Genomic DNA, 12,545 nt, shown 5'->3' with positions numbered 1-12,545 from the left:
TCAATTATTTTTCTGTGTGAAATATTCCCTACATGAAAGAGCCCTCCATGCAAAAGATAATATATGAACTACCATGACATCAATAAATTTCTCCTGAGCTTTACAAAGATGCTCCCGCTCAGGCAACCTTATAATCCTGATAACATCAGAGACAAGCGCACAGGACTGAGAATGACAACAGCTTATAAAATGGAAGAAGTTTAGAAAACCGTAGGATACGGGAGAAATCGGTTTACAGTGAACAGGAATGGAAGGCAGTAATTTGAGGGGTGATTTCAAGACCTGAATTTATGGTGGAAAGGGCACCGTACCAGAAGGCACAAAGCCAAGAGCAAAGGAGAAGGAATATTTAACGTGAGATGACTGCTAAGAGCACAAAGGAGAGGCAGCAGCTATCTTCTCTCCTGGGCTATTTTTACCAAAACGTTCTAAATAATCTGAAAGGCAGCAAAGTGCTTAAATACCATAGAATCCTTTTGGTTGGAGAAGACCTTTAGGATCATCGAGTCCAACTGTTAACCCAGCAGTTATGATACCATAAGAGGTAAGACTACAGCAAAATGCAAGTCCATGTGGCCACGTAGATGCTGCTGAGAGGCACAGAAAATTGTAAAGTGGTTGTTTCGTGTTTAATTACATTCACACATCACTAAACGCTCACTAAACTGCCTACAGGGCAGCTGGTATTTACTTCAGAAGCAAGGTTAGAGAGAGAATTACCTTGAGATTTGTTTCTGGAAGATTAAACTTACCCCTCTACCCCCAAATAAATGTGTGCTTCCATAGCTTAAAGAAAATGAAAGTGTATTCATCTTTATTCCCCAGAGAAAATACAACTGGGTGGGTCCTCAATTCTTCTGCCGCACTCCAACACCAGGCAATATTCCATTGCAAACAGACTCTTTGCTGTGTGAATGCATGCGCTTAGTTTACTTACATGGGCAGATTTAGGGCAGGGAAGAAGAAATGTTATTATTTTAAAATGTAGATTTTTTTGGAAAAGAGTATGTTAATGAGTGTCCTAGATATGCTGGGGTAGATTTCATGGATATTGGGATGGACTGCATAAAAGTGGGGTTTTTTTCTGAAATTCATAACTATGCAATTGGTTGAAAAATAAATAAAATAAAATAAAATAAAATAAAATAAAATAAAATAAAATAAAATAAAATAAAATAAAATAAAATAAAATAAAATAAAATAAAATAAAATAAAATAAAATGAACCTGCACATTGTAGGATAGCAGATGCATGAGCTGGAACACATTCACCAGAGCAGCCTACTCGTAGGAAGGTGCAAAAGAAAAATCACTACCAGAGAAAGAGACCTTTGCAGAGATTGTTCTATTAATAAAAAAAATAATCTTAATTTCTTCAGTGCATCATCCTCATCCTTCCATTATCTCAACATCCTCTCAGTGGCAAATGTCAGCCATTTTCAACAGCAATTAAGTGGACAAAATCATTCTGCTCGGAATGACCGCTGCCTTGGGGCAATGGTGAATAAATTCACCTTGCAGTTGTGAACGCACGTTCTGTCACAAGAACCTTCTCGGCAGCTCTTTCTATCCATTGAACGGCTTGAGAAAACAACAAATAACCAAACCTGTTTACACACACTTACAAACCCTTGCCTACGCACTTTTAAAAAAATCCTCCATTTTTTGTAAAGACTTAACACATGCTAACCCAATTACAATTTGTCCCAGCAAAATAAATAGCATGCAAGGAATTTTGTAGGCTCAAATGATTCTTTTGCATTTTAAATAACTACACAGTTATGCACACAACATTGTCGGAGCACGTCACAAACCAGTATGAATTTCCCATCCATGAAGTATTATTCTGTAGGCTAAAACGCGAGATAAAGAAAGACACAGTGACCAAGACAACCTTTGGGAAGTTATTAGTACTCTCGTTATATCCGCAGTGCTTATTCAGGGGTCAGGTGAAGACTGTTTAATCCACCAAAAAACAGCAACTGGTCGTGATATCTATGGGATTGCTGGTCTCAAACTCTTCATGATGGGCTGAAACACTAGTTAGCACAGATTTGTGTAAGATTTGCACTCTACAAGTATATTTAGGATCAAGAATCCTAATATTTGCTTCATGTTAAAGCCCCTAAATGAATTCTAAACGCTGAAGGTGTTTACCAGTGCTTGCCTCCTGTTGTCAGTGTTGTACTCCAGCATCATCCACAGGACCACGAACAACACAAAGGTAGATGGTCCATCTAGAAAGGTTCCTGCTCAATGCAAATTTTAACCAATTCTGTTGGCAGCATACTTTTCCCCGAGTATTACAGGAAAGGACTGAATAAATACATCTGCTGGTAGAGTCAAAAACCTCCAAAACATATTTTAGATTTATATGGTATTTAGGTGCTTATAAAACGCATTTAACCGCAAGCAATTTCAAGATTCTTTACCTCAAGAAGCTGGCACCTGAGTTTAATCTGTGTCTTAGATTAAAATAGACGGTAATAATGTCATATATAAGTTCCTTAGTGGAAATTAATGTATGAATTTTCATCTGTACAGCAAATTATTCACATCATAATGCAGAGGCTTGAACAAACAAAAGCAGATGGCTTCAATCCACTGGGCCTCAACTCCTCATGTATTTGAACAGGACCTGAAAACAGCCTTGAACAGTCTCTGGAAAATTCCTGAAAAGTTACTAATACAAATAGGAAGTTCATTTACATTTTGATCTCCAACACAAACGTCTCTGAATGTTACTAGTATCTGACCATATTGCATTTAATCTAATTTAGTGTAAAAGATGCTTGAGAGACTGCAGGCACTCTGTTGCCCAAAAAGACACTATTTAAAAAAAAAAAAAAAACAACAACAACAAACCTCACCAATTCTGGGGTCTCTTCAAAGGAAAAAGTATCATAAGGAAGTACGTACAGCCTTCCAGAGAAAGAGGCACATCTGAATTACAGGAAAAGTATAAAAATCATCAGTAGCATTGCCACAGTACAAATTCCATTGCATAAGTTCAAAACTAAACAAAACAAACTAAACAAAACTAAACTAAACAAGCAAGACACAAGGTATCTAGAGGAAAACACCCTGCGGAGATACTATGTCTTGAGGTTTTAGATTTCATCCTGTCACCCCACACTCTCCCATTTGCTGCTGGGGGAATATTGTGCTTTTTCTCTTGCAGCTCCCATGGCAAGCGAAGGTTTACCGCCTGGTGCTGGCTCCCAGCAAAGGTCATAGGACAGGGTGAAGTCTCCCTGGTGACACCCTGGGTCTGCAGGGCTGCTCTGGCCAGGCAGCACCTCCTGTAGACGTAGCAGTGGTAAAACTGTCGTCTTCTGAATATCACCTCGAATCCTGTGGTCACTTTCGTGCCCCTCACACCAAGAAAGCCCTTGACGAGCTGGAGTGAGTTGAGGGAAGGGAACGGAGCTGGGGAAGGGGCTGGAGCACAAGGGTGATGGGAGCGGCTGAGGGACCTGGGGGTTCAGCTGGAGAACAGGAGCTGAGGGGAGACCTTCTGATCTCTGAACTGCCTGGAAGGAGCTTGGAGCCAGGCGGGGTGGGGTCTCCTCCCCAGGAACAAGTGATGAGAGGAAACAGCCTCAAGTTGCACCAGGGGAGGTTGAGGTTGGATCTCGGGAACAATTCCTTCCCCAAAGGGCTGTGGGGCATTGGAACAGGCTGCCCAGGGCAGTGCTGGAGTCACCATCCCTGGAGGGGTTGAACGGACGTGGAGATGAGGTTCTTAGGGAGACCTGGAGTTATGTTATGGTTGGACTTGATGATCTTGAGGGTCTCTTCCAACCAAAATGATTCTATGATTCTATTCTATGAACTGCAGCATGAATCTGGTCTCCGAGTAGAGAGAGCTGAGCTGCACTGTTGAGGAAGGCTTGAGCCTGCGTCTCCTCATCCCCTTGAGTGGCACCAGTACAGCAAACCTTCAGCTGTGCTTAGGAACATCTATTTCTGATAGAAGCATCAGAATGAAGAGGCATCTCAGATCATCAGCTCCAGACTCCTTTGTTGTCATGGCAACTGCATCATATAATTTGTTTCTTAAAATTTAGCCAAGCTCTGTCTTGGAACTTCTTAGATTGCTTGCCCCTGTTTTTCTGTTAGGCATAGAACCTCTGAAAAGGATCGTTTTTTTCCCTAATTTCCATCCTAGGTGTGACTTGTTTATATTAATCCTTTATTTTCCTGTGCCAATAGCCTAAATAGCTATTTCCCTCCCTACTCTCCAGGCGCTCTACAAAGAGATCAGGTGGGAGTAACATCCTATCTCAGCTAAAAAAGAATTTTAATAATCCATTATGACAAGGACTCTAAAACCCAAATGGAGCACAATAGCTGACCAGCACTTCAAAGCACGCTTTTACATATATATATATATATATATTTAATGCGTCTGACTTCAGTCAAACTAGCTTATGATGAGAGTCAAGTTGTGAATTTTGCTCACAGGACCACGTACGTATATACGCAAACACACCCCATAGTGTAACAAGAAACACAACCAAATATTTTAATGGAATTTCCCTTATCCCCCACGTACTTTAATTAAGTGCCTTCCATAATAATCCAGCCTTACTAGGGAAAAAAAGCAACGTAATACTATCTCAAGATGGTTTTCCAGTAATGTCTTATTTTGTCTCGTTAAAAACATCACCAAGTAACACAAACAACAGCACAATTTCTGTACTGAATTCAATGGTGATGTTCAGGGCCAAAGTTGAAAGCAAAAATTGTAAGAGAAGCAGCAGAGTTGAAGTTTGCTGTTTATCTCTTACCCATGCCATGATTTAAAAGGTGGCGCCGTGTTAAACGAGCATTTTCATCTAAAATTCTGCATTTTTTGTGCCTACCCCTAATGCGAATGCTGTTGAAAGTAACTACTGTCCTCATGAGACTGCCTTATACAGAACATTTAAACATCATTCAATTACTTGGACCCACTCCTATTAAAAATAATTGTCTCCATTAATCAGTACCTGTTACTATTTTGAATCACTTGGTTTCAGCCACATTTCTTAGGAGAGGTTCAATTAACTTTATTGCAGTTGATTGAACTGCAGTGTACCGCAATCAATTAAATCGCACTTAGGATGAATTTGTCCAATGGCTTTCAGGTGCAAAAGGTGGCAGTTTTTCATGTCGTTACCTTCTCTTAGGAAAAAATAAAATCAAGTGAATTGTGCGCATCTGTTTTACTCTCTCATCCACACACCTACAAAAATTTCCATTTCTGAGTCCCATTAGTATCTTGTAGTTCATCCACCTTCTGGTATGTCTGCTTCTTTTTGCCTTAAAATAAACTCCATGAAGACATGCTGATTTTTTTTCCCCCAAGTTCCAATGCTTTAAAAAAGTTCTAATTTAAAATTCAGCAAAATTAAAATGAAGTTTGAAGTGCAGAGATTATCTTAACATTCATTTCGTGAACATGCCTCATCTTTAATTTGTTCTCAGACGCTATTATAGCCTATAAATTACCATACGCAGCCAGCACCAAAAACAGGGTAGCAAAAATAGCAAACTAGAGGTCACCCACATCCTAATGAAGCATCTCGAGCGTATCTGCCCTTCACTGATGATAGCATGCATGAAAATCTAAACCAGCTTAACCATTGCCACCAGAGCTGCTTTCACCTCATTTCTGTGGCATATCCATAGTCAACTCACCTGCCCCACTCCAACCTTCCAAGTGATTAAACGATTAAGACCCCGATTAAACAGTTGGGAACTTTATAAAAACATGAGGCTATGCTCAACCTGAAAAATATATCCTTTTTTTAACAATCAGGAGTATAACAGTATTATGCAAGCACTGAGAAGACAATAGATCTCTATTTGAATTCTGAATGAACCACTTGATAAGTGTTTACAATAGGCAGAGATAGCAGGCTGAGCCCTTCTATTTTTAAAACTGCGCATACCTACACTAAAGGCCATTAAGCAGAGAATTCTAAAATATGTATCAAAATACAGATCTCTTTATGAGTATTAATAATGCAGCCCAATATTCTTTTTCATTAGGTAAGCACACATTAATCAGGCAGCACAATTTAAAATTAAACTGATCAGTTCCGTATGTTTCAACAATTTTCAGTTAAAACCTTTACAGGGATTGCATGGATATATTGACAGAATGTGTTGTCATCAAATATAGATAATCTGTATTTCCTCCTCACACATATAGTCACTTTCCAGAAAAGGCAGCTGCAGTAGGAATAAAATAAATGTACTGTTCATGTATTTCTCTTTATGTAGGAAAGCCTAATCTTCCAGCATACAGAGATAACTCTCTCTTACAGTCATGTTAGTAACTAATCCACTGTAACATATCTAACCAACCATCAACCACTAAGGCCCAATCAACACAGGTGAAAAGCTCCAAAAGATTTGATTAGGAAGCACAACATATTATAAACAACAATAACGCATGATGCTCTGGTATCCACTTTTGCTGAGGAGTTTTAGAGTTCACCAGGTGCATCCATAAGGATAACAACAAAAACCCTACTCACCCTACTTTGCAAAAGAACATATATCAGAATCTGTATCCCTAATTACAATGTGAAATAGACACTGGCCACAGACTCCGTGTTACACAACAACTCAACAAAAACTCAAAAGCAACAAGACAACTCCTGCAGTTCTCTTTAAAGAAAACAAACTCATTTGTAAGAGCAACTTCATTAATTTATAATGAGCCTTTTTGTTACCACTTCAAAGAAGCAACATTCTAATATACTTATTATCCACACAGAATGACTTTTTAATCATCACAAGAAAGAACGTAAGTGCAAAAAGCTTCTCTGTTAAGAAGGAATGATTTATTTTGGTTAGTGAACAAGCATCATGGAAGGATAACACCAGACTCCTCGGAGCATTTTGTCATAGCGAATAAGAATCACCAAACCACCTTTCCTTAAGTTTGATTTCATTTGTAAATAGTTAGAAGTAAAAAAATATCTATTTCTGTATCATCTGATGACTCATGGAACACGAGGAAATTTTCTGGCCTTTCCAGTGGCTCCACCCAGGCTACAGAACACTGGTCCTGAGGCTACAGAACACTGGTCCTGAGGCAACATCCTTGCAGCAAAAGGCAGAACCAGCTGAACAATGTTTTGCCTTCTGCATCACTCCAGATCTGGGGGTGCCTGCAGTGGTACCACATGATGCAGCCTGTCCTTGGGAAACATTTGCTCCACACATTCTGCATCAAAAGAAGCTGGAAACACTTCTTCGGAAACACTTCTAGTGGCCCAAAGGAACCCAAACCTGCCCTCCTCGTTCTTTCAACACCTAAAGTTAGCAACGCCATCGCCTGTTTTGCAAACAGCAGCCGGCTGTGCGATGCGCTGGATGAATCAGTGCTGCTACGCGCTGACATTTTAGGAACACACTGAAGAGCTATACGACCATGTAAAAATGTAGCAGTTCATCAGAAGCACATTATTGAAATAAATGTGCCGCAAAACTGAACGCAGACGCCGAGGAGAGGGAGATAAATGAAGCACAAGTGAAGATAACGTAACAGGTTTTTCAATTAGAAAATGGCAGCCTCCCTCATAACAACACTAATTTTGAAGGCTTGTTATCCTGCCGCTTTTATTTTCTACGCATTATATTAAAAAACAAAACAAACAAAACCACAGCCAAAACATTCACAGACAGCAAAACCCCAGTAAGCTTGATTCTACGTTAAATCTTTTGGCATGTGAAGTCTAAAGCAAGCAAGAAAAGATCAGAAAAGGAACTTAGAAAGTATGTACAACAAAGGGATGGCACAAAGAGATTATGGTGCCATATACTGTGGGGTTGAAATGCTCAGTGCTTCTAAAAGTAAGGAAGAGAAGCTTGGATTTAAGCACCAAATATTATGCAAATCCCTTATAACTTAAATGAAATGGCTTTGTAAGTAAGTGTTGTCGAATGGCATTTGAATGTCAATCAAGTTCTTACGCAAAGGATTAAAACCCAAAGGGAATGTGGAATAGTCAAATATTTCCCACAAAGTTATAAATGACAAAAGCTGTGCACAGGTGACTTGCATACTGCCCTTGAAAGTGAGATGGATGCCCTCGGTGAGACACAGGAGCCCAAATTCCTGAAGTACCTGGCAACCTGCATCCCACTGCAAAGGAGACAGAACTACCCGAGATGTTGGGACGACTGCTGTGAACACTTGATGTGCCAAAGCTTAATCCCAAATGCTCCTCATCAGCGAAGGGCTGGTGAAACGCTGGCTCCTGACAGCAACACAGATGGCAAGTTACGCACGGCAGCCTGGTCACCTTCCCGAGCACTGAACTCCCTGCTGGGCTCCTAAACCCTGTTTGGCCACCACCTGCACGGGGACACCCGCCAGAGCCACCCAAGGATTTGGGAACCAGCATGGGCCGAGGACCATTTCCAGGAGACACGGTGGATGCAGCTGCCTTGCTTTGGAGGCTGATTCTAATTGTGTGACAATGCTTTGGTCCAGGCCACCCATGCCAGAAAGCTTTCAATACTTTAATTTACTAGTGTATGTGGATTTTACATGCAAGAGATATATGTGGGAAAAAGAACTTTGCGTTTTGACAAACATGCATCAAGTAATCCCACTCATAGTTACCGGTTTCATTTCATAGCTATCAATAACAAGTTCTTTAATGACATGTTGCTCACATGGCTTTGCAGTGTGATAGACTCACACGGAGACAGAACCGTGAGAAAAAGGTACACTCACTAGCCTCATGTATAAATTTTACATGACTTTAAGGTAGTAATTGATTCCCTTTGAATGCCATCTTTTTAGTTATTTATTTATTTCTTAATCCCAGTCTCTTAGTTCTTTGCTTAATTGCTCAAATTGCAGCAGCATCACATCTGATTTCTCTCCAAATACCTTGACCTAAATCAATTTTGTCCCACTTACTGACACTGACAAATCAGTCTGGCAGTGGGAGAGGGACGATTTTTATTGATTTCTAGGTGGGTTTTTTTTTAGACTACAAGGATGACAGCCATGAAAGCTGTGATTTAGTTCCCAAAGTCCAACTGCAGTACCAGGAAAGCTTCCATTCTAGGAAACTTGCTGTAAAAATTAATGTGCAATACTCACTCATCCTAATGCGTACCCCAAATCCTGCACAGGCAGCACTGATGGAATCGCCCCATTCTGAGGTAGAATATCTTCTGCCATTGGGTTTCATTATCACATTTTTGTCACTTTTCATAGCATCCTCCTGGAGAATGCAAAGAAATTCCTGATCCATAACCAAGCTCCAGAGAGCTTCTGGAACTAAAAATATTTTTAGACATTCTAAATATATGCTGTCTGAAACAGTTAAGTGATCACTTGTTAATAATATATAGTTTCTTTCATACACATATATAATAAGCTTACCAGTAAGAATACATTTCTTACTGAAGAAGCACAATTTTGTCCAGAGGAATGGAGAAAAATGTAGGTTTGCGTTTGACAACGTATAGCTCTACTAACATAACTCTGTTAATAGGCATGGGTACAGTATAAAATGTGATATTCTGAGCCAGCAATTCAAAAATAAATAAATCAGATAAATTATGCCATTAATTAATCCTTAATGTTTTCTAAGTGTGGAAGAGTAGCTATAATCTGATACAGCCTCTACTTACTCCATCAAATGGGTAATCCTGGTACAACAGGCAAGGGCTACATAAAAGTAACACAAAAGGAAAATGGACTTGGAAAATAGTCTTCCCAACAACATATTGACTCCAATTTTAGCATCATCTCAACAGAAAGCTTGAAAGCAAGTTTGCTCATGTATGCATGGCAGTTCTTTCCCAGTGTTCTTGCTCAAAAGGAATGAGGTGAAAACATTACGCTCCTGGAAAGACTAATTCTCATTATTTCATGTAGAAACTGACTTTATCAAAACCTGGAAAAATGGAAATGTAAAGTTCACTGGCTTTGTTTGTCAACAACAGAGCAAATATTTAGGATTTCCTGAATATTTTGTTATCCCCAAGGGCTGGATGGCTGTCTCCTTGGGAAACCCCTCTAATCCCTGTTTAATCGTAGAATCATGGAATAGTTTGGGTTGGGAGGGACCTTCTGAGCTCCACCAGTGCCATCCCTGCCATGAGCAGGGACATCTTCACCAGCCCAGGTTGCTCAGAGCCCCGTCCAGCCTGGCCTGGGATGTCTCCAGGGATGGTTCATCCACCACCTCTCGGGCCAACCTGGGCCAGGCTCTCACCACCCTCAGTGTAAAATATTTCTTCCTCATGTTTAACCTGAATCTCCCCTCTTTTAGTTTAAAACCATCACCCCTTGTCCTATCACAACAAGTTCTGCCAAAAAGTCTGTCCCCATCCTTCTTACAGTCCCTTTTAAGCACAGAAAGGCAACAATACGGTCTCCCTGGACCCTTCTCTTCTCCAGGTATTTAAGTGGTAATGCTCCTGAGCATCTTTCCACATCCCATCTTATCCACACTGGACATTCCTGTTCCTCTCCTTTGAATATTAAGACACTGAAGTGCTCTTCATCCTTCACCTCAGAATCCCAGAATGTCAGGGATTGAAAGGGACCTGGAAAGCTCATCCAGTGCAATCCCCCCATGGAGCAGGAACACCCAGCTGAGGTTCCACAGGAAGGTGTCCAGGCGGGTTTGAATGTCTGCAGAGAAGGAGACTCCACAACCTCCCTGGGCAGCCTGGGCCAGGCTCTGCCACCCTCACCATGAACAAGTTTCTTCTCAAACGTAAGTGGAGCCTCCTGTGTTCCAGTTTGAACCCATCACCCCTTGTCCTATCATTGGCTGTCACCGAGAAGAGCCTGGCTCCATCCTCCTGACACTCACCTTTTATATATTTGTAAACGTTACTAAGGTCACCCCTCAGTCTCCTCCAGGCTCCAGAGCCCCAGCTCCCTCAGCCTTTCCTCACACGGGAGATGCTCCACTCCCTTCAGCATCTTTGTTGCTCTCATTACAATTTATTCCGAGGACACGTCTAGGGCACAGGGAGAGAACGATTCCCAAGGTGTGTGAGACAGGATTGCATTAGCAGCACGGCGCGATCTGGCACATCTCGACACCACGCAGAGACACCAGCTCCAAGCCTGGAAGAAACACAGCCCTGCCAGCGTGGTGCTGCCCTCGGGCTAATTAGCGCCACATCAACACGTTTTTGTCACTTGTGTTTTCGGAGCCAGGAGGTTCAACGCCATCTCAAGGCTCTTTCTACCACAGGCAACCAACAGTGTTAACGTGCGCACCCACCCTGGTGACATTAAATATACAGGGACAGGGGTGAGGGATGACATATCGAGATTGCTGGTGAAGGTGCTAAGTGTCGTTTTTATAATTTAATCAAAATCAATCTGGTTTTGTACCGTGACGACTACAGTATTCTCAGAACATAAGGGATTAATTAGCAAAGGCACTCAGCAGATGAGACGTCATTACATGAATGTAAAGATTTCACCTCTTGCTCAGAAATCTGATTTTGCAGCAGGAGGAAGAAGGGTTAACACCGTCATTTTGTGACCAGATATTTCCTTGACTTTTGGAAAGTAATATTTATACTACTGATAATCTAAAAGGTCTGGACACTGACTCCTCACTACTCCTTGCATCTCAAACTGCTCAGAGAGAAAGCCACCAAAATCAGCTCTTCTTTCACAGTATACTCAGGTTTTCAGAAAGTAAGTCAAAGATATCAATAGACACTCAGTTCCTAGTCATTAATGGGGTAAAATTACTTTCCCGTCCCCATGCAATCTGCATTTTAGAGTTAAGAGACTTTAAGTGAGATTGTAAATTTGTAAAGAGACATCCTAGACCATGCTTTAGCTTCGCTAGCAAATGCATATTGAGCTCTTTTCTGGCATATAAACAGTGAATATATTTATTTTCTACAATAAACTGTAATACAGATGAGCCATTATACTGTCATTTTGCATGCATGGTATCTACTTCATCTTAGCTTAGTATTTTTATGTTTTCTCGGGGTTCTTTAGACTGTTACAATGTTTTAGACATATGTCCTTGCTAAGTGATAATTTTCTCTGTGAAAGACTAAGAATCTGAATTTATTTGCTTCTTACATTGCTCATTATTTAGAAGGGTTTTTTTTTCTTAAGTGGTATGGTTGCATCAGGTCTATAGCACATAGACTCAGTTTCCCTTTACCAGCATTAGTAGTTAATCATTAAGAAGTCACATTTGGATTATGGAACAATCCTTTTCCGCAACAACAACAAAAAGCCCCAACTCCTAAAGGCCAGCGACTTCCAATCATTCTGAAAACTGATTTTCAGGTTTATAGATCACTTTAAGGCAAAAAAAGACTGCTGAGGTACTGTGTTGGTAAGAGAAAGATCTAGAATAAACACTTGCCTGGCTAGCTTTATTTTCAAAGAGAAAAGAAGAGAGTGTATTGCAGAGTGTTACTCAGGAATCGAGGATGAGAAAACAGCAAAAACTCTATGGAAAGTTGTCCTGCGTCTATGGAATAAACAGAACTTCCATATGTAGGAAGGCGTGTGGATGCAAGAAC

General features: G+C 40.6%; 1 protein-coding gene across 5 annotated transcripts in view; it reads right to left on the bottom strand.

Moving 5' to 3' along the window:
• Nucleotides 1–12,545, bottom strand: part of SHANK2 (SH3 and multiple ankyrin repeat domains 2) — a 313,850-nt gene that overhangs the window by 46,935 nt on the left and 254,370 nt on the right. The window lies entirely within an intron of this gene.

Source organism: Patagioenas fasciata, chromosome 5, assembly GCF_037038585.1.
Source record: "Patagioenas fasciata isolate bPatFas1 chromosome 5, bPatFas1.hap1, whole genome shotgun sequence".
NCBI lineage: Eukaryota > Metazoa > Chordata > Aves > Columbiformes > Columbidae > Patagioenas > Patagioenas fasciata.
Note: the sequence above shows the minus strand (reverse complement) of the source record. Positions and strands in the feature narration are given on the sequence as shown.